At 34.1% G+C, this 20,913-nt stretch overlaps 1 protein-coding gene and 1 long non-coding RNA gene across 9 annotated transcripts in view; one reads left to right on the plus strand and one right to left on the minus strand.

The window, feature by feature from the left end:
• LOC144287924 (uncharacterized) overlaps positions 1–20,913 on the plus strand; it is a 398,850-nt gene that overhangs the window by 224,097 nt on the left and 153,840 nt on the right. Inside the window, exon 6 of one of the 8 annotated variants that reach the window (XR_013355750.1) lies at positions 10,779–11,377. The exons of the other annotated variants lie outside the window; for them this stretch is intronic. The gene's annotated coding sequence lies outside the window, so the exon portion shown is untranslated. Of the gene's footprint in view, positions 1–10,778; positions 11,378–20,913 lie in introns of those variants that run through there. 8 annotated transcript variants of the gene reach the window in all.
• The window catches only part of LOC144287926 (uncharacterized), a 49,094-nt gene continuing 38,262 nt past the window's right edge, over positions 10,082–20,913 (minus strand). Inside the window, exons 2-4 of the long non-coding RNA XR_013355755.1 lie at positions 19,379–19,470; positions 14,495–14,545; positions 10,082–10,888 (exon numbers count right to left, since the gene is read on the minus strand). This is a non-coding gene — a long non-coding RNA (uncharacterized LOC144287926). The remainder of the gene's footprint in view (positions 10,889–14,494; positions 14,546–19,378; positions 19,471–20,913) is intronic.

Here is a 20,913-nt window from a genome sequence, read left to right on the forward strand (position 1 = left end):
ATAAAAATATGTGAAGACTAAAAACACTAATAATATGGAAGTCTATAAACATATATGCCATTTCCACATTGTTTTACAGATCAGAAAACCTGTAAAAACCTATGTACATAGGCACAAAAAAACCTTAATACTTTCTTACTTCCTGTCACCAGATCAGCCTTCTGAAGTATCATTTTATTCCCTTCATCTCCAGCTTCTATACTCTCTAGTCTTATCATTTATTACCATATGATGAAATGCTGTATTAAATTGCCTCTTCAGTACTTAGCATCCTCATCTATTAAAGGTTCATGTGTCTTTGAAGCACCTCCCTACTCTCTTCCTTATTTGAACTCTTCATAACAGCCTTCTCAATTCTTCCAACTCTTTCCTATGGTGAGGTCTTCACATATGCTGTTATTCTGTCTGCCTGGAAAGCTTTTACTTTTCTATTCTTGAAAAAATTTCAATTTAAGTGTCACCTCCTCAAAACAATTTTTCAGGTATCACTTCAGACTAATTAATTTTCTCTCTCATAGCAACTTGTATTTCTCATTCAAATAAGTTGTCAGCAATTAATTAATTGATCATTCAAATATTTGTTTCTTCAATATTTGCATAACCTTGTTTATTTTAAACCCTGTGAAGGTTTAGAGTTGTGTCTGTGTGTTCCCTGTGATGTGCCTATTCCAAACAGAGAAAGATGAGTACATACTTTACATAGATATTTATGTAAGGGAGACTGGATAGATAAAAGAAATGGAGGGGGAAAAAAAAGGAAAGAATAAAGGAAGCATTTACCATCCTACTTACTACCCTCAGAGATGGTGGGAGATCACACTAAAAAATCTGAATGGCCATGAAGTAGAAACAATTGATTAGACTGTTTTGCCATGTGGCCCCATAGCATTTCTTTCTACTGTTTTCATAATCATTATATTTGAAATTAATTGTTTATTATTCATTTTCTCCAATGAATTTTATGGTTCATGTGGAAGAGGACCTCCTCAATCTCCTTTACATGTTTATTCCCAGGGCCTAGAACTGTATCTGCCAAAAATTGTTAATTGAATGGAATTATTAATAAAGGGTGATTTATAATATTTTGTTAACTCCATGATCAAATTGCCTACTCAGAAATTAAACCCTCAGTTAAATACTCTCCTTTAGCCTCTTTTTTCTTTTTACTTTAGCCTCTTAATCGAAATGGGCTCTCATGTTTTATATCAGTTGATTTAAAAAATGATGTGTTTGTATATTAATTCATTTCAATTGTCAGGTCATCAAACATAACCTTTCACCTACTATTTATTTACCTTTCTAACCTTCAGAAAGGAGTATGTCCAGAACAGCTTAATCAAGTTTTAGCACAAGAAAATGGGGACTTAATTTGGCATCTTTGTGCATAAAAACAAGTGAGTTCTTTTAATCTACTATCCCTTCATCTGACATACAAACTTTGATAAATAGAGCAGTAATTTTTGGAGATTATAACATTCATTATCCTTTTTGCTTATCTTCAGTAGCAGGATTTTTTTTTTCCTTTTTTCAAGAGCGATTTTCCTTTTGGCAAGGCTGTTTATTTCTCACAGAATTCTTTTAAAGCAAATGTCATGTGGGGATATCACCAGGTAACCTTAAAGCAAGGCTTTTTTACCACAACTTCATTTTATGGAGTGCTTTTGGAGGAAAAGCCATCTCAAAGCACTGTCAAAATTGGAAACAAAACAAAAGTCACACAGTCAGAAAAATCAATGATCTTTCACATAATCCAAGATTAAATCAAATCAAACTAGCTTTAAGCTTAAACTTTAAAGCCAGTCAGAATTTGACTCACCTGAGAGGCCCAGGAAAGACTAAATTCTGGACACTTGTGTTGCAATAGGAGGCATCCTCTGGGTAATAATTAATGATTTATCCAAGTCTGAATGAGCATTTAGAATCAGCTCATAAAACAGTGGAAAAAAGACCAAACTAACAACTCATCTTAGACCTATGTACTTTCTTTTTATTAATCAGTTTAAATAAAAAACTTGCTTTTGAATTTTACTTTGCATCTAACAGTAAATCAGAAAGCATTGCCTCAGTTGTAAAGAGCCAGACAGTTTCTGTTTTCTTCACTCAAGAGCAAAATTGTTTTACATGTGATATAAAATGATATAAAGGAAAAACATTCTGGAGGCTGCAGATTTGTTCTCATATTCTAAACAATTCTGGAACTAAAAAGCAAGGGTTTCTAAATAGTCTTTCTTTTAACCTAAATTTATTTTAACAGAATTAAATAAAATTAAAAATATGTGTTCACAATATGCTTAGAATAGTTTTTTTGTTGTTTATATATTATCAACTAATTTGATCTTCTTAAAGCAATATATAGGTCATTGGTAATATAATTCCATACATCGGTATATGATAAAGAACAATTTGTAAGTGAGAAGTACCTTGTTTGGAATAATATTTTCTGCAACATGGTGTACCTGCCTATAACTTGTTTTGTATGTATTAACATAATATCAAAAGATACTCATGAATATATGCATGAGAAATATTTTCATAATAGTTTAATGCCAGCATCAATAATTTTATTCTTTTTATTCCGTAGATCTGACTTTGTTAGTATTTTCTCTTCCATTACTATATTCTCTTTAGTTAGGAAATAAATTTGTAGACCAAAAATTGATTTAGAACCAACTGACATCCTCATAGAGGAAGTTTTATAAAATAGAGACTTACTGTCGAAGGAACATTATTGTTGTGGTAGGCAAAATATTGCCTCCTAAAATGAATCCACATCTTAATCCTTGTGAATATGCTAACTTACACAGCAAAAGTGATTAAGAATTTTAGATGGGAGATTATCCTGGGGTTATCTAGGTGGACTCAATTTAATCACAAAGGTCCTTATGTAAGGAGGGTAGGAGTGTATGGGTGTGAGAGAGAAATTGGAGATGTAACATTGTTAGGTTTGATGATGAAGGAAAGGGTCATGAGTTGAGGGATGCAGGTAGCTGGCTTCTAGAAGCTTGGAAATTCAATGAAATGTTCTCCCAGTTGCCCCAGTACTACAGCCCTGCTGACAGTTCCATTTGTACTCAGTGAAGCCTGTTTCAGAGTTCTGACCTCCTCTAAGATAATTTACATTGTTTTTAAGCCACTAAGTTTGTGGTAATTTGGCATAGCACTATAGAAAACTAAAGCAATTGTCTAATGAGAAGAATAAAAGTCATAAGGATAACACAGTACTAAAGCATTCTAGTCATCATGTGAAGCACTTTTCAGGAAATATCTTGTTTCATCTATACAATAACACTAAGAGATACTTAATGTCAATTATTAATCCCATTTTACAGATGCAGATATGTGTCTTATGGAGGGAAAAAGCATATCCAAAGTATGTAAAACTAGCAAGTGGAAGGGGTGTGATTTGAACATCTAAGCATCTAGTTCTTCTAGTCAAATAGCTTGAGGATAAAAGAAAAATCTAGTGGTCTCCTTTAATCCTAAATAACTTTGGCTCTTTTATTAATTATGTTGCTCATAAAACAGCTTGGATACTAAAAATGTCTGCCCAAGTAGAATAAATGAATTACCAGAGGAAAACTGAATGCAACTTTCTTTTTATTCATTTAACACACTCACAATAAGGTATTATTCCTTCCTTTATAAATGTTTGTTCTTTGGGCAGGCACCAAGTTGGAACCACCTGTTGCTACCCCCCCCCCTTCCCTCTGGGCTACAGTTGATTGGCCCAGGATTGGGCACCTGTATTAAATTTATTCATATAGTTGCCCCTTCCTGGGCAAACTCAAATTGGTGCTACAAAAACTGTACGTTAACTCTCCTAGACTGGATGGTCCTGCAACACTTGGAGCAGAATGTTTCACCAGGAGGACAAAATAGATAAAGAAAGCTGTTTTACAAAGAATGAGAAAAGAATTCAGTATAAATTTAGACACACAGTGTTAACATACAAAAAGAACATTAAAATTTTGCCTGACCCTGGTTCTAGCATATTACTAAAATACAAAATATTACTAAATATTTGTTCTTTCCCTTTGATTCTTTAAGATGCCCTCAAGGCCTTATGACAAATTTTCAATTAAGTTGTCTTCAGTGGAGTGATCTTTCTTGCAAGATGATCACACTTTCATCCTATTGTGCCAGATCCTAGACATAATAATTTGACATCCCTTCTTTTAAAAGAACTTATATTCTGATGAAGTTGATTAAAATGCAATAAAAACGTCAACATTCTGGGATGCCTGGGTGGCTCAAAAGTTGAGCATCTGCTTTTGGCTCAGGGTATGATCCCTGAGTCCCAGGATCGAGTCCCACATTAGGCTCCCTGCATGGAGCCTGCTTCTCTCTCTGCCTTTCTCTCTCTCTCTCTCTCTCTCTCTCATAAATAAATAAAATCTTTTAAAAAGTCAACATTTTATGTGCCAAAAAGAAAATGGCATTTATCAGTATATTTCAAGCCCTCGGTAATAAACTTTGAAATTATTCAGAAAATCAACATTCAGTTCTCAGCAATTATCATTTTCCAATTTTCCCTTCCTAAAGGCAGATATTCAGGATAAGATTCTAACACTAAACATATAAAAACCTCCTATTCTGTGTCATAACTTATTACCCATGTAATATAGTCAATCATATTCACTCATCAGTTTTCCAATTATGTTTCCCATATTTGATTAATTTCCTCATTAATGTAATAATTGGTGATCATAAAAAATCATTTTCTTACTTCATTACCATGACATATAATTCCTGCTGCTTTCATATCATCATCATCTTCCTGTTCAGCCTTTAATCAATTTACCTTGAAAACAACTGTCCTAGAAATATTGACTTCATATACTTAAAAAAACAACAACACAAAGCCACAGATAATTAATCAATTCCATTTTTTCTGATTATTTTATGGCCAACATGACACTTGCCTCAGTTTCTCCTCTGCTGGATTCAGGTTTTCAGCATACTTAACCTGGGAGGTAGGGCAAAGTTTTAAGACTGAATTCCAGATTTATACTTTGGAATATTTTTAAATTTCACAATGTTCTCCTCAGTCTAAACCAAGATTTCTTGTCTTGTGAATTAATGGCAAAATCCTCTCCTGTTCGATTTTAAGTCTCAGCTGTTCATGACATAGCTTCCATCAGAATTTTACATTTTCCCACAAAGCTGCTGTAAACATATTTACAAACTGGCTAGTGAGGTGCTCTCAACATTCTCTTATTACCTCCTACCCTTCTGCACTCATTGTACTTTGCCCTCCCCCCTTTTTTAAAGATATTATCCACTTATTTGAAACAGATCACAGAGGGAGAGGGAGAGGGACAAGCAGACTCCATGCTGAGCAGGGAGCCCTCCATGGGACTCAATCCTAGGACTCCAGGATCATGACCTAAGTGGAAGGCAGACGCTTAACCAACTGAACCTCCCACATGCCCCTCTCCCTCTCATAAAGCACATCACATGCTGTTTTGTGTCCAAGCCATTTACTGCAATGGCTTTTTCCCCAATTGATTTTGCAGTTTTTGTGAACAGATGTTGTTTTTATTTGTTAATAAAATCTACCAATACACAATCTTGAATGTGGTGGGTGAGCAATAATTATTTATTCGAACGACACATTGTTTTTCTAAGACTCTGTGTCACTTTTCCATCTACTCCATCTTCTTGCCTTCTGCTTTACTACACCCTAGCCTTCCCTCACCTCCCTTCTATTCTTTTATACCACCTTGCTAGTTATTTACCAATGTGGCTACATACCACATTGTAGACTATCAAAGTTAGTTTAAACATTTACTTCTCTCTTTTTTTAAACAAGCACAAACTGAATCTTTTCCAGGGCTCAGTTACAGAAATATATCCTGTGTACAAATATGTCTATGATCTACATACAAATGAATCACCTCATTTTTAAAAGAATGCTTCATTATATTTTAAAAGAAAGCAATATAGCGCTTCATTTTCTCAGTTTAAATTCAAAATATTTCATGTTACTTTTGTTTTTGTGCACAGTTTATTTCCAAATTCACATCGGAATATAATTTAACATCTGGATTCATATTTTATATATGTATATATATTTTTTTATATATGTATATATATATATGGGTATATATATATACACACACACACACAAAGCAGAATGGTTTTTGGCTTAGTGGTGGACTGGATGGGGAGAGATTGGGCTTATCATGTTGGGTCCATCTGATACCGTAAACCACATTTGTAAAAGGATCCAGTCAGACTGATTTTCTGTAGGCTAAGTAGTCCCTTGGAAGATAATCCAATATACGGAAATAGTTACTTCATTTAGTAAGAGAATTAGAGGTGGAGAGTGAAGTGTCAGTCAATACTGATCTCCTGGCTATTTCTGTCCAAACTCTTATTACCTCCCTTTCCACAAATTGAGCTTGAACCTGCAGCAAAAGGTCAAATGAATGTGATTATATGTATACCGCATGATGTAGCAGTTCACTCCTAACTATATTTCTATCAGGAACACATACATATGTTAGCCAGAAAATAAGTACTAAATGTTCATGACAGCACTACCCCGAATAGCCCCAAATTTAAAACTACAGAAATTCCTATTGAGAGTGGAAATGATGAATAAATTATAGAACAAAAATACTATACAATGATGAGAACAAACCATCCATTGCTATACTTCATAATCCAAATCCATTTCAAAACCCAAATGTCGAGCAAAAGAAGCCACACACAAGAATATATATGCCTTGCTTGATTTCCTTTATGTCAAGTGAAAAAAAAAAATAAATGTGAAAACAACCAATGTAGAAGGCTGGATAATGGTAGCCTTGAAGAAATGCATAATGACTTTAAGGTGGAATAAGAAGGACTCTGAATGTATTTCAGAAATACTGATAACATTCAGTTTCTTGATCTGAGTGCTGATTACACAAGTGTGGTCAGTTAATGAAAATTTATCAAGTTGTACTATGAGGATATATGAAGGCTTCTATATGGATATTATATTTCAATAAAAAGTTTTTTAAAATATTAATTATTGTTAAGCATCTAAAGACTGTATTCCAATGAAATCTTTCCATTGATTTGTTTCTATTACATGTAAATAAGCTATACATCACCTTAATTTTGTTTCTGTATTTTCTAGGTGCACACCAAATTCTAGAGCTCCTATCTATGTCATGTTGCTAACTTCATATAATTCTTATAGGTTCTAAGAAAAACCTAAGCGTATTTTTTCCAGAAGAGTAAGTAAAGTGCCGCTATTTGCCAGGAGACCTACTTTTTCCTCTGCCCACAAAACTCTTACTCATCTTTGAAGACTGAAGCTCAGCTGTCACCTCCTCTGTGAAATCTTATCCATTTGCACCAGAGGGCAGAAGCTGCTCCCTCTTTGTGAGCCAAGTATGGTGTTAATAACCAATAGCTTTTAAGGCATTGTGTTGGGATCATCTCTTCACAGTTCTGACTTCCCTACTAGACTGTGAGTTTCTCAAGGGCAAGGACATCCCTTTATGCACTCTACTTTTACTGGCACCTAAAAAATACACATATAATACTTAGATATAACTTCAACAAAAATAAAACGTTGGAAACTACATGGAAAAGAAGACAGAACGGCTCTGAATTAAGTTATATCAGCAAGGAACTAAGAAAATACATGAACCACATGTCTTATGTGGTTCTTTTAGAATTACTTTTATTGATTTTTCCATTGCCATCATATCAGTCTACAGAGATGGAATTTCTAGGAAGCAGTTTTAAGGGACCTGTTGCTGTGCTGTAGAATGAATGGATGTTGTTGAGGATATTGCTTGTTGAAATACATGCTGTCTTCACATTATGACACCCACCCCTCAAAAAAAGAAATCTCTGACCTCCACCATAGCAATACTTAAGTTTTCTCTGAAGATTGATATAGTCTAATCTTCTGGACATTATAAACTGTGTTACTTTTAACTTTCTCCATGCATTTTCAGGTAAAAAGTATAGATTATAATCCCTCTACAGCAAATGTCCAAGATTCACTGCATTTGTTATAGCTAAAGCATAGACCCTTGACTGAGTCAGGAAATAAAAACCTGTTTGCAAGTTAGCTTCACTTCACTCCAAGCAGTAAGAGCTTTATAATTATTAAGTAGGATTAAGTGGCAGCATGTGAAGGGGAGAGGTGGAGGCTCATATTCTAAAAATAAATGCAAAGGAAAACATTTAGAGAAATAGACTAATAACAATTATTAATAGCTAAATTCTATTGATTGTTCCTTCTCTAACATTTTACATTATTGATTTCACTTAATCCTCATAAAAGATTTATAATGCCTTAATAACAGTTTATGGCTTTTATTATTCCCATGTTATAAATGAGGAAAAATCTTAGAGAATTTAAATATTTTGCTAAAAATTACAGAAGAGAGCACAGTAAGAGTGGGTTTAAAAGTCTCCTGAATAATCTAGGACTTGAATCTTCACTGAGTCTACTATACTGTGTTCAAGAACAACAACAACAACAAACAAGAGTAAATTTTAAAGATCCAGTTGGCTTTATTACGCAATTCATGAATTAGGCAGTATCCCTTCTAGCAAGTAGATGGGAGCTCTAAACGGCTACAGAGAAGATTTTCAAAGGTAAAAAGGGCATGCAACAAAGGAAATTATTAGCAAAGAATCTATTGTTTTAGGCAAGATCTCCTTCCTACAGGAAATTTTCTTCTAGAAAAATGTTGACTGGTTCAAAGTTACATTTCAGGGGAGTTGAAACTGCAGGTCTTAAATCTTGGTTTATTGACTTGGGACCTTAGCCGAAGTGATGCCATTTTAGGCCTGTGGTTTTCTTTTTAACAACTACATCATATTAAGAAATGTCGTGTATCATAAAGACATGTGATGCATTGTCCATGTGGTTCTTTAGACTGAAACTTGTGACTTCTATAATTTCTCCTTTAAAATATTTTATTTCATCTTTGTTGAAAATATTAATGTAAGATATCTTAAATGATTTCTAAAACTGGGGTGGAATGATATGCATGAATAAAAAAATACAATATACACACTATGAGCAAACAAATAAATGTATAGACTCTTTAAGGCATACAAATGTAAAGTGCTGAATAAAAACTTAAATAGATATTATAATAAATTTGTCAGTTATTTCTAAACCATTCATAAGTTTCACGTAATTACAACTAAATTTAATGAAAGCTTTTTGTGAAAAGAGATGGAAAGACTGGTCTGAAGTATGTTTAGAAAATGTACTGAAAAATAAATGTTTATTAGCATTTATCACATGTAATTATAGAAAACTGAAATTTAAAAAGTAGTGAAATAATTGTTACAAATACCAAACTAGCAAAGATTTTTTTAAGTGGCAATTTCAATGTTTTTTGAGTACAAATTGGTAGAGATTTTCTAAATACAGATCTAGTAATATATAATAAACGTCATGCTCCAAAATGCCTGGTAATTCTGCATTTAAGATTAAAATCAGGGAAAAAAAATCAATAATTTAAGAAATTTTCTTCACAGAAATGTACTTTATTATCCACATTTTATAAAACAATCAATTAAGATTAAGATTTCGACATACTTTTTTTTTTTTTTTGAAACCAGCTCAAGTTTGTGACATTTTAAAATTGGACAAGTGTTTTGATATCTGCCCCCCCACCCCACCCCCAGACATACTTGGTCTCTTGAAAATGACAGGAAAACACCAACCAATCACAGGCTCAAATGGTTTAATAAGTTTACTCCTTCAGTTTTTATTTGTAGCACCCAATATTTTAAATTATAGGGAGGCACAAATATTCAGTACGTAATAGATGACATGGGTCAACGTGATTGGAATGACAAGATCTGAACATTGGGAAGTAGTGAAAACAAGATGCAATCAGGGTAAGGAAGATTTTGGAGGGGTGGTAAAACCAAACTGAAAATTCCATGTGGTTCGCAAGATCTGAGTTAGCTACCTGCTTCCTATATGGGAGAGTACAGAGTTTTGGGATTTTCTAATAGGTTTAGTGGTTGTTCCTGGAAGAGAAAGCATAACAGAGAGTAATTTATTTTTTTAAATATTTTATTTATTTATTCAGAGACAAAGAGATTGAGAGAGAGGCAGAGACACAGGCAGAAGGAGAAGCAGAGAGCCTGATGCGGGCCTAGATCTCGGGTCTCCAGGATCACGCTCTGGGCGGAAGGCGGGGCTAAACCGCTGAGCCACCGGGGCTGCCCAAGAGAGAGTAATTTGACCAGAAAAGCCAGAGGTAAAGATTGGAGCAAACTCTCCGGTTGGTTATATATGACCAATCAAAGACAAGGGCTATCTTCTGAAACATTGAGTTACATTAAGCTTTTAAAAAAAATTTAGAGCAAATTATACTTTAAATAGTTAATGTTTATTTACTTGCCAGGCACTGAGCCAGCATATGCTTATTTCATTTTAATTCTCACAGCAGTCTTTTAAGGCATCCATATTATTTTTCTCCCAGTTAGCAGAAAAATCATATAATACTTAGCCTGAAGAACTCAACGAAATAACAGTTTAAAGGTAAACCAAAGGGCACTTGGGTAGCTCAGTCTATTAATTGTCTACTTTTGGCTCAGGTCATGATCCCAGGGTCCTGGAATCAAGGGCCGGGTCACCCCCAAGTAGGGCTTAGGGCTTCCTGCTCATCCGGGAGTCTCCTTCTCCCTCTGCCCCCTCCCTCAGCTCATGCTTGCAGGTGCATAAACATGCTCTCTCTCTTTCTCTCTCTCTCTCTCAAATAAGTAAAACCTTTTTTTTTTTTTTTTTCCAAAAGGTAAACCAAGCTGTCAAATCAGGTCTGTCTTACTCCAAAGTCCACCAAAGACTAGCAGCTTGATCCACAAAGAGTAGGGCACAGGTGAAGTCTGAGAGAGGTCAAAACAGCTAAAGAGAAATAAAGAGCAAAAACAATGGAACTATTTAAAGGCCATCACCAGATAATTATGATAATAAAATTATTATTTTAGAAAAATTAATCTTAGAGCCGGTCAAATGGATTTGATAATTGGAGGAAAGAAAAGCAACTGGAATATTACTGTAGGGTTTCAAGTGTGATGATGAAAATCAGAATTAAGGTACTAAAGAGACAAACAGGGAAATAACAGAATAGATGGCTGATTGGATGTGAGAACAAAAGATAAGAAAAAGACAATGATTAATATTTGAAAACTACTATTTGAGGGGCAACTTGGTGGCTCAGTTGGTTAAGCGTTCCACTCTTGATTTCAACTGAGCTCATGATCTCAGGATCTTGTGTTGGAGCCTGACATGGTACTCAGCATGGAACCTGCTTGTTCCTTTCCTTTCCCCTCTGTTCCACCCCTGCTGGAGCTTGCACTCTCTCTCAAATAAGTAAATGAAAGAAAGAAAGAAAGAAAGAAAGAAAGAAAGAAAGAAAGAAAGAAAGAAAGGAAAAAGGAAAGAAAAGAAAGAAAGAAAGAAAGAAAGAAAGAAAGAAAGAAGAAAGAAAGAAAGAAAGAAAGAAAGAAAGAAAGAAAGAAAGAAAGAAAGAATAAAATTACTATTTGGAGACAATATATTTTCCAGATCAGAAATATTGCTTAGACTACTTTTAATTAATATCAATATTGTCTATTTTCTATTATATTTCATTCTTTTGCACAGTCTTATTTGACCTCATTATAATTCTTACACTTTAGTGAAAAAATACATTCTATACATTTTATTTAAAAACTGTGCAAGGCTGGGTGAGCTTTTTGATATAAGCAAACTAGACATTAAATAGAGCTCAGCAATGAATTCTTAATGTAGTCTGTATTATGGTCATCAAAATGTATTTTTGAGTTTCCTCTACTTGTGTGGAGTTAGTGTTGGTATTAGCATATGCTGAAATGTAATTTTAGTTAATTTAGCAAATTTTTACTTCTAAATAAAGTAGAAGTCATTTTTTCTTATAAGATTCCAAGAAACAAGTAGATTTTTAAAAATATTTTTCATAATTATCTTTATACTACATTAACAAGAAAGCATCATGTTGCTTATTTTAAGGATTATTTCACATCTGCTTTTTCCCCACAAAACAAACCATTTAGTTCTTGTTCTTTGAATTTCTGCCAGCCAATGCAAACACTTAATTCAAATTGAGATAGACACCAATTATGTTATGAGATGATCATACACAATTGAAGCATTCCAGGAACTTTGGCCCTGGCTGAGAGGACTATGAGGCAAAAACTAGCATTAGAAGGCTCAGAAGGAGTCTTATTTCAACAATCTAATGATAACCAAGATAGGTGAAATAAATGAAGTCAATACAAATACAAGATTTTTCTGGATTGCTTAACAAATTCAAAAAAGGATGTCACTGTTGAATTTCTCATAAAATGCTAGCAAGCATGAACTCAGTCCCTATAATCTTGCTGCTTCCTAGTAAATTAGAATGTATTCCATATTTACAACAGGCGCTGTGTAATCTATCTTTAAGTACTTCATCTTTACATTTTCACAACATCAGCTGCTATTTTTACCCTGATTTTATAAATGTATCAAATAAGTGGCAAGGAATTATAGTTTGCCTTTGTCACCATTTATTTTTATATTTAAAATTATTTCTTCTAAATAAGATATGTGGAAAGGTTCTTAGCTGGTAGGCCCTATAATTATCAATTTCAACCACAACTTCCCTAGTCAAACAAGACACCCAGATAAACCAATACCCCATTCCACTTTGTCGAAACAAATGACTTGCCTTGACCCAACAACAAATGCTCATATTGTTAAAAAGAAAACCACAGGCCCAAAATGGCATCACTTAGTCAAGTCATCAAACTGGCTTAAGACCTAATCTAATTGCAGGTTCAATCTTCCTTAAAAATGTAAATCTTAACCAGTCATTCAGGAATTTTCTGATGAGCACCAATGAGATAATCTGCCGCTTGAGCCCTCTCCATCCCCCACCCAAAGGAAGATAAAATCCTCTACTTTTCCTGCTAAGGGAAAATAACCTCACCTGGAATGATCCTCTTCTTCTGCTAAGAAATTTCTTGCCCTACCTTCCTTTCTCAAAAGCCCCTCCAGGGGATCACTGGGTGGCACAGCGGTTTAGCGCCTGCCTTTGGCCCAGGGCGCGATCCTGGAGACCCGGGATGGAATCCCACATCAGGCTCCCGGTGCATGGAGCCTGCTTGTGTCTCTGCCTCTCTCTCTCTCTCTGTGACTATCATAAATAAATACAAATTAAAAAAAAAAAAAAAAAGCCCCTCCATTTTGTAGAACTCAGAGTTCCCTTCTTCTTGCTGGATGAATTGCTGTCCATTTCATGAGTCATATAATAAATCCAGTTAGATCTTCGAATTTACCTGACTGAATTTTGTTTTTTAACAAGGTATTTCCAAGTAGTATTTTGGGAAGCAGAATCCCCAAAAATATACAGATATTGTAAAAACTGGAATCAAAAAAATCAGGGTTTTGTTTGTTTTTAATTATTTTCAGCAATCAACTTGACTTCTTTCAAATGTATTGATTAAACTGGTAGCGATCTGCACATGCTCACCACCTTAGGACAAATTGGCTCTGTGTTAACTGACATACTCTGACAAACTCTACCACAGAATTTTGAAGCAGCATTTGGTCAGGAGTAAAAAAAAAAAAAAAAAAAAAAAAAAAAGAACAAAGAAAATGACAACAAACCCATAGACCAGTTTATGTAATATGGGAATGTAGTTTAGTATAGAAATTAGCAGCTAAGAGGAAGAGTTGGGTATGCTAAAGTCAAGTCAGGAAGCCATTAAATCATTACTGAAGATCAGAGAAACTGCCATAGAGGTCAAAGAATACAGTAAAAGAATGCAGCATATAGCATTAAGGTAGGTTCACCTCAGAGGCTTGTGGGGGGGGGGGGGCAGAGGAAGGAGAAATCTCTTGATTTCTCATCATCTGGTTTATTCTAAATGGTGAGGTAGATGGTTCTCAGGAGCTTTTGGGGAAGCCATAAGGAATCTCACATCTGTCTAGATGACTTCAGAAGAAAATAACTTCTTTTCTACCTTCACTATGTAACTCAAGTACCTTTTTTTTGGCAAAATCTATCCTGGAACTTTACAGAAAAATGGATTTTGGGAAATGTACTTACCATCTTGTCCCTGCAACCTTAGAAGGAGGTAGTGGTGATAGCAAGTTGCCAACAGGTAATTCAAATGGGAAGATACAAAACCTTTGTGTCATTGTTATCAATCCCCTTGAGACTTTTCATACCTGTCATAGCAAAATCACAGCCTTCTTTTGATAGCTTCTAATTTAAATGCTGAAATATGGTTAACCATTAACACACCTTTTGCTAAATTGTAGGGAAACGGAATAAAGGGATATGATTATTTAATATATAAATATTAAATATATAAATATTAAATAATATATATTAAATATATAAATCAAAGCAAAGAAAAAGTGCATAATTGCGACCGTCTTCATTTCTTTTTGTCCTGTGACCACAGTGACCACAGTTGATATTTATAACTTCCTTTTCCTTACCTTTCAATATTCTCTTTGCCCTCAGCACCTCAAATGGTCATGGTTATTTATCTGGCAGAGAGAGAGGAGATGACCCATATTATCATTTCTGAAGACTTTTTGGCATTAATAGTCTTGCCTGTATGCAATTGCTATAGTTTCTTATCTATCTTTATCAATGGATTTGGAAGTACTAGGAAACATCGCTGGTTCCAAGTATAGTCATTCTTGACCTCATTTTATATTAGCAATCCCATCTCCCTTGGATAATCAAGATCTATCAGACCAGCCAGTATATCAAATCCCATATGTGCCTGTTGGTTCTAAAGTGACCAAGACATAAGTAATCTTCCAATTCAGTGGAATTTGTGTTGAGTTCCCTAGTTAGAACAATCCTCCTTTGGGAACCAGAAAAGCCTGAATTTGCAGGGATGGGAAGCAAACATTTTGCGGTGAATTATTACATTTACAGTGACAAAGTCCCTTCCATTTCCACGCCTTGACTCCTGGACTTAAGTATGCTGCTATGAGAGAAATATGATATGCTGATCATGAATTCAGAACATTTTACAACTTGAAAGAAAATACTCCACTTGATAGATGCTGTCACACAGCCAGCATCTTAACTGAGTCTCTGATAGCCATCTCATTGTTATATTAGGTCAGTAGTCAGATAATAGATATTATAACAATAATAAATTTGATGGATAAAAGCACATTGCCAAAGTTCACTCACTTTTGGTGAATTCCCTGATCAGAGGATATGCTATGTATGTTCTGTGATACTGGATGTTACCTATAAGTGCACCTATGGTGCATTGGGATAAGCATTCCAGATTGTGATGCGAAATCCATATCCAAACTGAATGTCCTTAGAAAGAGAAATCATTGCTCCTGCCATGAAAGTTTCAGGCTATAGTAAACATCCTCTCTTGTGGTGGCTGGCATATTCTCCAGAAGTATCATTTCTTCACTGGCTAGCCAGATCAAAATTAGTAGGCAAAACCCCATGCTAAGGAGCTCACACTTAAGGAATGTGTGGGAAAGCAGTCTGGCAGACGTCCAAAAAATAGGTCATTTTGTCTAACAAATTACTGAGAATCTCTCTCTATAGTAGTTGCTGTTTGGTGAATATTCACATTGAAAAGAAATATTTTGACACCTTGTTCCAATTCTGAGGCCTATTCACATATTTTTTCCTCAGATCTTCTTAGCAATTTCAATCTCATTTCTCTTAAATCCTTAGCCACTATTCTTCGGGTCCTTCTATGAGTGATGCTGTAGTGCTGTTGTGCCACTTTCAGATAGTGCTAGTATATTGTGCAGAATGATCTGTTTTCTGGGACTCATTTTTGTTTCGTTTTTCCTCACTCCACCAGTGGTTTTATAGAGATCTCTTTGAGAAATTGTAGCCATAGAGAATGAACAAAGTAGCAGAACTAGGAGGCATGGGAGTCAAAGTCAGTTGTTCCTGAAATTCCCATGTGCTTTCAATAACAATCTTAGATACAGCTCTTATACTTGATGATGGAGAGTTTAGGTGCATTTCCAGCGCCATGGCTTGAAGGGTACGATAACACTACATTCATTATGGGCAGCCCAGTTCGTATGCTAATGTAGCATCCCAACCTGATGTTAAACATTAAATCTCTACCAAAGTCTAATAGTAAACCAAAAGCATTATGCACAGGAAATATCTTGACATGTCCCAAACTAATGAACCCTTTGGTATTCCACAGAGATAGTTAATCCAGTTTTGTTTTATTCTGCTTATCTTATCCACTACCAATTCAGTAGTGGGGTTTATTTATCATCTATATATCTTTTCTGTAGTGGTAACTGTTCATCTTTGGCCAATTAATTTTAAAGGGTTGCTGATTTTCTTACTACTGAGATTTGAAGAAGTCTTTACATATTCTTGATACAAGTACTTTATCCGATATGTGTTTTGCAAATAGTTTCCCCAAACATTTTCACCTTTTTATTCTCTCATAAAAATCTTAATTTTTATTAAGTACAATTTCTGTTATTTTCTCTAAGAATCTTTTATCTTTATTGTTTCCCATAAATAATGAATTTATAGATTTTTATAATAGATTGCGCTTTACTAATAGGTCTCAGAAATATTTACTTCATCAAATGTCACAAGAATTTCCTCATATGTTTTCTTCTAGTAGTTTTATAGATTTAGGTCTATAATCATTTTGAGTTAATTTTTGTGAAAGATTTTGTTATTTCTGTTGTTGTTTATGGATATCCAATTATTACAACATCATTTGTTGAAAAGATTATCCTATATTCATTGAATTGTATAAACACCTTTGTTGAAAATCAACTAGCTATATATCTTCAGATCTAGTCCTAGAATTGTATTCTGTAGCTTTTATCTCATATTCCTTCATTAATATACACCGTTGTGATAGACATAACTTTAAAATACATCCTGAAATTTGGTAGTATGAGTTTCCTGCCTTATTTTTTTAATTGTTTTGGCTATTGTACTTCCATTGAGTATTCATATAAACCTTAAAAATAGCTTATAAAACCCCACAAAAAGTCTTAATAGGATTTTGATTGGTTTTACATTGAATGTAAAGACCCAAGTGGTGAAACTGATATTCTAACAATATATAATCTTCCGATCCACAAACATGATATATATTTCAATTACTTAAGTCTTCTTTAATTTTTCATTAGTGATTTGTTTTTATAGCATATAAGTATTACATATATTTTATTAGATTTATGCCTAAGTTTTTAATGTATTTTATTGCTATTATAATTACACACCACAAAATCCAAATAGACAACCTCCACATACCCAAGTAACCAAAAATACAATTTATTGCTTTATGTTGGCCTTGTGCTTTACAGACTTATTTGAAGAACTTGCATGAAGAACTTCCTTTAGCATTTCTTTTAGAGCAAGTTTTCTAACAAATTACTTCATTTTTTAATAGTGGATTTATTTCACTTAATTCCTGAGGGACTGAAAGAGAAGTGTATGATATATATATATATAGAGAGAGAGAGAGATAAAAACATAGATGTTATACATACAGATATAGATAGATACACATATATACACAGGGATACAGAATTCTAGCTTCACAGATATTTTCTTTCATAAACTTAAATATATCTATTCAACTGTTTCCTGGTCTCTTGATTTCTGATGAGAAATCCATAGTTATTCAAATCATTATTCCCCTCTATGCAGTCTATTTTTCTCTAGCTGCTTTTGAATATTTTTCTTTATTTTTGGTTTTCAAGGCTTGATTATAATGTGTGCCTAAGAATGATTTTCTTTGAATTTATCCTTTTTTTGAAATTTGCTTCTTGAATTAGACTTCTTTAGTCTTTAAGCTGATGTCTTTCACCACATTTGTGAAGTTTTCCATCATTATTTCTACAAACATATCTTTCTGCCCCACTATCTCTTTTCCTAGAATTCCAATGAATAAATTTTAAACATTTAAAAATTATCCTGTATGTTCCTGAGGCTCTGTACAGTTTTTTTTTTTTATCTTTTTTTGTTTTTTCATTTGATTGGATAATTTCTGTTAACTTACTGAAGATCACTGCTTCTTTCCTTATTATCTCCATTCATCATCTAGTAAATTGTATTTTGGCTATTGTAATTTTCATCTACTACTCCAGTTGGTTCTTTTTAAAAAAATTATGGCAAGAATATTTAACATGAAATCTACCTTTTAACAAATAAAATACATATACAGTATTGTTAACTATTGGCCCGACACTATACAGCAGATTTCTAGAATTTATTCATCTTGTGTAACTGAAACTTCTTATCTCTTGAACAGCAAGGTCCCATTTTCTATTTTCCCAGCCCCTGGCAACTATCATTTTATTTTCTCTTTCTATGGGTTGACTAGTTTAGATATCTCATGTGAGTAGAATCATGTTATATTTGTTCTTCTGTGACTGGCTTATTTCACGTAGCATAATTTCCTCCAGATATATCCATGTTGTTTCACACTGCAAAATATACTTTTTTAAAAGATTAAATAACATTCCTTTGTATGTATATACGTATTATCTTTATCCACTCATTTGTTGATGGACATTTGGTTTGTTTCCCATCTTGATTATTATGAATGATGCTATAATATACAGGGAGCAACATTTATTTGAGGTCTCTGATGTCAATGCTTTTGGCTATATACCCAGAAGGTTGCTGAATGATATGGTAATTCCATTTTTAATTTCTTAAGGAACCTCTGTACTGTCTTCCTTATGATTTTTATATCTCTGCTGAGAACATATATCTTTTCATTCATTTCATTTGTATTTACCTTTAATTCATGTAGCATAGTTACAATAGCTATTTTAAATCTTTTTGTGGCAATTCCAGGTTTTGAGTCATCTGAAGATTGACATCTGTTGATTGTTTTTTCATTTCAGAATTGGTCACATTTTCCTGGTTCTTTGTATGTCAAGAAGTTTTGAACTGTATCCTGACATTTCGAATATTAAGTTGCTTGGAATCTGGGTCCTGTTGCAATCTTGTAAAAAATGTTGATTTTGTTTTGTTTCTGTTTCTTCGCCAGTTTTAGCAGACAATTACCTTCAGATTGCAAATTCCGTCTTGCCTTTTGTGAGAAGTGGCTGCTGTCAAGGCTTTATTATGCTACTTTGGTTCTGTTCAACACATTCTCCACTCAGGAATTTGTCAAGGACTTGGATCATGGTTTAAATCTTAGTTCAGTTCTGAAGCCTTTTTCTATGACTCTAGGGTCTATCCTTCACATACACAGCTCAGATGGGTGAGTCTAAGGTTTTGGGGGGAACATGTACTAAAACCAGAAAATCTCCTTCTTCAGATCACTTTTCTTTGAGATTTTCCCCATACTCTCTGGTCCGCAGGCCAATATTTACGGGTACCTCTGGCAAAGAAGTTCAGATTCTTTTAGAATTTCAGCTACTCACACCATTGTTCTCCCATGCAGTCCCAAGATGAGACCCTTCGGCCAAGGCTGTAAAAGGAACAGAGGGAGTAAAAAACAATGAAAAAGTATCACCTTGCATATGTTTCTACAGGTTTTAACATTCTCTCCACCTGTGCAGTCCACCTGCTTTTGTTAACTTTTCAGAGAGGAGGGATTCAGTCTCTCAATTGCTTGAGTAAGAAGTTAAGAAGAGGACTGAGTAATAGATCAATAGAATTGGGAAGCTGAAGGTTTGGCGATCTTGACAAGAATGATTTTATTGGAGTGATGTAGATAGAAGATTGAGTCAATTTAATTTTTTATATAATATAATAAATATATTGAGTCAGCTTAATTTTTTATACTATAATAACTATATAAATATATTATATAATAATATATTTTAAATTACAATAATTTGATGGAAGGCCTACGTGGCTCAGCAGTTAAGCATCGGATTTTTGATTTTGGTTCAGGTCATGATCTCAGGGTCATGAGATAGAGTCCTGTTTGAGGGGGGTACATACTCAGCAGGGAGTCTGCTTGAGATTGTGTCTGTCCCTCTGCCCCTACCCCCTGCTCACATGCATTCTCTCTCTCTGTCTCTTTCTCTCTATATAAATAAATATCTTTTTTAAAATTACAATAATTTGAATACTGCCATATCATTTCATATATTTATTTTTATTTTTCTTAAACACTCTAAATTTTATGATTATTCAACAATTTCTTACTTTTATTGTTGGGCAGTCCTTTGAGATTCTGAGTCCCTGTGATCCAAGACACTGACTTTGGAAAGCATTATATATGAAAAAAGCTTTTTGTATATATTTTTTCATGAACCTTTACGTTTTTAAATGCTCCACAAAATAGGGACAGTTTATTTATTTATTTTTTATTTAGAGCTTTCCTACAGTTGTTTAGAGTATATAAGAAAATAATACTGAAAAGCAGTCGTAATTGAGACTTGATTACAGGAAAGCAATGATAAAACTTAACTTGATTCTCAGGTGTTGAAACTCAGCACCACAGATAGAAAATTAAGGGTGACCAAAATCTTATCAACTAAAAAAAAAATCCTTTTAAATCATCTACATCCTCACATTGTCACAGTGACTCCAAGGAAAATAACAGAGGAGTTCTAGTGCAAACATAAGAAGTGAAAATTTCCTGAGCAAATGTGTCTACTGAGAAATCTATATATCAAGGCTCCTGGAAAATCTATTGGATAAAGCTCATCCCTGTAATAAGTGTGAGTCTCCATTGTAGAGTCATCAACCAACATATTGAAATTGCTTCTTCCATGCCAAATAACAGTTTTTGCCAAGAAAGCAAGCCCTGTGCAGTCATTGTTATCTCCCCTCAAGTCCTCACCTGGTGTGAGTATGGCTCAGAGCAGCTGCCTGTTCTTCCTGAACTCTGCATCTATCAAATTGTTCCTGCTATCCATCTGCTCACCTGCTGTACTGATAGCAACACAAGTTAGTGGGT

The sequence above is a fragment of the Canis aureus genome, chromosome 17, assembly GCF_053574225.1.
Source record: "Canis aureus isolate CA01 chromosome 17, VMU_Caureus_v.1.0, whole genome shotgun sequence".
NCBI lineage: Eukaryota > Metazoa > Chordata > Mammalia > Carnivora > Canidae > Canis > Canis aureus.